Below are 4,701 nucleotides of genomic sequence, written 5' to 3'. Positions count from 1 at the left end.
CCAGATTCCCATCCCATTCCCTTCCCGCAAAATTCCCGACCCGCTTATTTCCCGACCCGCAGGTTCGAGATTTTTCCCGTCCCGATTTATTTCGGGAGAAGGGTAGGGTGTATAATCTCCTCCCGGCGGGATTCCCGTCCCGACCCGAGAAAAAATTATTAAATTTTATATTATTTTTAATTATTAATATAATTGTTAAATTATTTTTAATTATTAATATAATTATAAATAAAACTTTCATTTCCCCCCTTTCATTTTATTTTCCCGATTTCTCTTCGTCTAGGGTGTCAAGAAATTCAAGAAGCCACAGAGCGACCGATTCGTTCCTTTCAAGGTTTCGATTTTTGATCTTTCGTTTTTTTGTTTGGAAATCGTTTAGTTCTCCTGATTGTGTCCCCCGAGGAAGGTGATGATAGTGCATTTGTCGCCCCAGGTTTAAGTCACCGAATCATATTTGTAATGTGGAGATTTACATTATCTGATTCCTCTTTGTTAGATTTGTTTACAAATGCACTATCATCACCTTTTGTACTGATTATTAAAGTATCATCATTCCTCTTTGTTAGATTTGTTAGATTGTGTCTCCCGAGGAAGGTGATGATATTTATCCACCTATTCTGTAATTTGAATGATGATCTACAAAACATGCACTACCACATATGATCTCGCTTGCTCATCTCAAGATTTGATATCATGCATTTTCTTGAATTTAAATTTCGTGTTTTTTATTTATCATTCATGGACTCTGTTCATGTAGTCAATGATGACGTTAACAGTATTTTTTTATTTTTATATTGAGATTACTATTATTTGGTAATTATATTTCTTATTATTGGAATATAATGTACTATGATTACTAATATTTGTCATTTGTTATTAATTAGGTGCACATGGATGAATCAAGTGGAAGTGGCAGTGTTCCTTCCACCACTCAACCTCAAACATTATCTCCATCAAAAACACCAATCATTCATGAGTAAGTAGTAGATATTAATGCCAAAAGGAAAAAAGTAGCGGATGTGTGGTCACACGCCAAGAAAATTATAAGGAAAAATGACAAAAATGAGGTCATTGCTGTTGTTGCCGTTTGTAATTATTGCAAAATTGAAGTTCCTGCCCATAGCAGAACACATGGGAATAATGGCATTGATGGGCATGTGAAGAAATGCAAAAAGAATCCTCATAACGCGGTGAAGTCAGGTTCTTCTCAACCGATCTTAACACAGTTGTCCATGAACAATGTTTTGACACCTCACATCTTTAGCCAAAAAAACTTGAAGATAAGGTTGTCACATTTGTTGTTAAAGATGAAATGCCGTTAGGGTTGTGGAAGGGGCGGGGTTTGTAGAGATGATGAAGGAAGCTCAACCTCGATTCAAGATTCCCAACCGAAAGAAAATTGCGGCTCTTGTATGGGATTTATATTCAGCGGAGATGGCTAAGATAAAGAGTGTAATTGGTGATCAAAGGGTAAGTATAACTACTGATACTTGGACCTCCGTTCAGAATATCAACTATATGGTAATTACTGCTCATTTCTTGGACAATGATTGGATGTTGCATAAGCGAATAATAAATTTTACCAAGATCACCTCTCACAAAGGAGATGACATTGGAAAAGTTTTAGAAACATGTTTAAGAGTCTGGGAGATAGATAAAGTTTTCACAATAACAGTTGATAATGCTAGCACGAATGATAAGGCGGTAGAGTAAGAAAGAGGCTAAAGGAAATGGGCACTCTATTATTTGATGGTAAGTACTTGCATTTGAGATGTTGTTGTCATATTATAAATTTGATTGTCAAGAGTGGGTTGAAGTTTCTTAATGAGTCAGTTGAGTTCATTAGAAACTGTGTGAAGTATATTCACTCTTCTGGGGTACGGTTGGACCAATTTAGGGAGTGTTCTATCCTATTGAAAATGGATAAAATGTCTACTGTTCCAATGGATGTGCCTACTAGGTGGAATTCCACCTATACAATGCTTTTTGTTGCATACAAGTTTAAGAATGTTTTTGATAGGATGACAGAGAATGCACAATTTGTTGAATACTTTGAAGAGGTAGAAGGTTCAGAGAAAAAAAAAAGAGTGGGACCTCCTACGAAAAAAGATTGGGAGAAAGTACAAGTCTTTGTGAATTTTCTCAAGAGGTTTCATGATACTACATTGCAACTTAGTGCTACCAAGAAAACTACATCACCCTTGATTTGGGAGGAAATAGTTGCAATGAGGACAATCATTGATGAGACAATACTCGACACTACAGATCCTTCATTGCAAGAAGTTGCTAAGAGAATGGAGAGTAAGTTCAAGAAGTATTGGGGTGATCTTGAGAAGGTGAACAAGCTTGTTTTCCTAGGTCACATTCTAGATCCTCGTTATAAACTTCAAATGATTGGGATCCATTTGGGAGATTTGAAATTGGATGCTACTAAAATACAATCCTTTGTCGATAGTTTAAATAATTGTCTAATGGAGTTGTATAATGCATACAAAGGTATTTCTACTTTAGATCATATTAACAGGATCGATGATGGTGATGTAGACAAAGATTTGATGGAAATGTATAAGAATGATCCTGTTAAATCGAACTATCATATGAAAATGGCTCAAGTAAGAAAAACACAAAAGCAAACAGAAATAAGCAACGAAGTGGACAAGTACTTATCGGATCCTTTTGTGAAATGGAGCTCAAGCTTCGATATTTTGGAGTGGTGGAAAGGGAAGACAACAGCATTTCCAATCTTTTCTAAGATTGCCAAGGATCTTTTTTCAATCCCTTCATCTACTGTTGCTAGAGAAAATGCTTTTAGCCTTGGGAGGAGGGTTGTGGATCCATTTAGGGCATCGTTGCATCCCAAAATGGTGGAGACACTAGTGTGTACTAGTGATTGGCTTTGAGGTGAAGAAATGAACTTATACAAGGAGCCAACAGAAGATGAATTCAACTTTTATAAGGATTGTGAAGAGGTTGTCACAAGTAAGTCGATATTTAACTTGTTTAGTAATTTTTACGAGTACTTTGATTCTTTGTCTATCATTATTTTCTGCATCAAAAGATAAATTGACTTTTACAAAATAAGTTATTTTTAACATATGTACATCTATTTATTTTAGTCATTGACATTCATGGAGAGAAATGTGGCTCAGTAAGTTGGAGTTGGGTAAGTTGGTGCTTGATATCTATTTATAGTTTTATGTAATTGTTGTATTTCTAGCTATCCCTTAGTTGGTTCATCTTACTTTAGTTTTTTAATTGTAAATTTAAATCTTGTTATATATTGTGAATTTGTGATTATAGTATATTTGTTATTTTTGTAGGCACGTTCATTCCCACAGTAAAGTAATGCATCTTCTTCAAGTGTAAACTCCAAAGACCCCATGGTAGAGAAATAAATAGTTGACGTGGTGATTTAATGTGACATTGGCTTGATATGTGAACTTTCTATTTTGGATTTGTTTTGATTAACCAAGAATTTTTTTAAGTTCCTATGTGAATGTCAGCTTCTTTGTCACTTTGTTTCAATTTAATATCTAATATCTATTATGAAATTTCAATTTCATTGTCATTTTATCCATTTAAACCGATTATTCCACTGCTTAACCACAGCAAAAATCTACACGATCAGTTTTGTAAGTTGAGTGTAGCGGTTGTCTTTATTATTCGGTATTGTTTAATGTCTTTCCTATTGATTATTGCGGTGAATTTTGTGTATTATGTGATATATATTTTTATCGTTGATACAACTGTGGCTTAGCCACAGCAAAAATCTACACGATCAGTTTTGTAAGTTGAGTGTAGCGGTTGTCTTTATTATTCGGTATTGTTTAATGTCTTTCCTATTGATTATTGCGGTGAATTTTGTGTATTATGTGATATATATTTTTATCGTTGATACAACTGTGGCTTAGCTGATTCCTCTGTTTGGGATTATGTTTTAAATAAGCTCGGAGACACGTTAAGTTAAGTTATCCATCGAGATCGTGTCCAAAGTTAAGTTATAGGGATGTCTGTTCCTCGGTATGAATCAATATTTGTTAGATGCTGAAACTTGTGCTTACTTTATGATGCTGAGAGTCTTTATGTGCAAAAGATAAGAATATGAAATGGAATATCTGAATTTAATATGATTTGTGGCGAGTACGTGTTTGTTAAAATATTTCAATATTTTGTTTTTCTCTAAACATTTACAAATGTTCACTTGGTGTAACTCGGACCAAAGACAGAGCATCTGGACGCTAATGGCTAAGAGATCAATGGACATTTCCTTGAAATATTGATAATGCAAAAACTGATTTAAGAAACCATTCAGTAATGACGTCATCATCCGTTAACTATTCATTTCAGTCTTGATTGATGAAATAAATATGTCGCCTTGATAAACACAAGTGTACTTGCTATTTTGTTGTGTTGCAGCATTGATTTTTCTATATTTGAGTATTTGACCATTGAATTATAGATCTCGAGAGATTTCAAAAAAACATATTCGGGATATGACATCCCTAACCTACGGGATCTCGAATGTTCGGGATCCCGAACATTCGAGTCCCTACACTTCTCGGGTACGGGAGCGGGGAAAAAAAAGATTCCCAATTTTTATCGGGACGGGGATGGGGTATGATAGTTACGGGACGGGTCCCTACCCGATCTCACCCCTAGATTTAAGGATGGAATTGCAGAAATTGAGAATTTTAAGGAAAC

General features: G+C 35.0%; 1 non-coding gene across 1 annotated transcript; it reads left to right on the top strand.

Annotated features, from left to right (window-relative positions):
* Nucleotides 1-402: 402 nt before the first annotated feature.
* Nucleotides 403-485, top strand: LOC140818923 (small nucleolar RNA U31b). Its single transcript, XR_012115151.1, has one exon. It is a non-coding gene; the product is annotated as a small nucleolar RNA U31b (small nucleolar RNA).
* The last annotated feature ends 4,216 nt before the right edge of the window (nucleotides 486-4,701 follow it).

The sequence above is a fragment of the Primulina eburnea genome, chromosome 17 (assembly GCF_022965805.1).
Source record: "Primulina eburnea isolate SZY01 chromosome 17, ASM2296580v1, whole genome shotgun sequence".
NCBI lineage: Eukaryota > Viridiplantae > Streptophyta > Magnoliopsida > Lamiales > Gesneriaceae > Primulina > Primulina eburnea.
The sequence above is the reverse complement of the archived record's forward strand: the minus strand, read 5'-3'. Positions and strand labels throughout refer to the sequence as shown.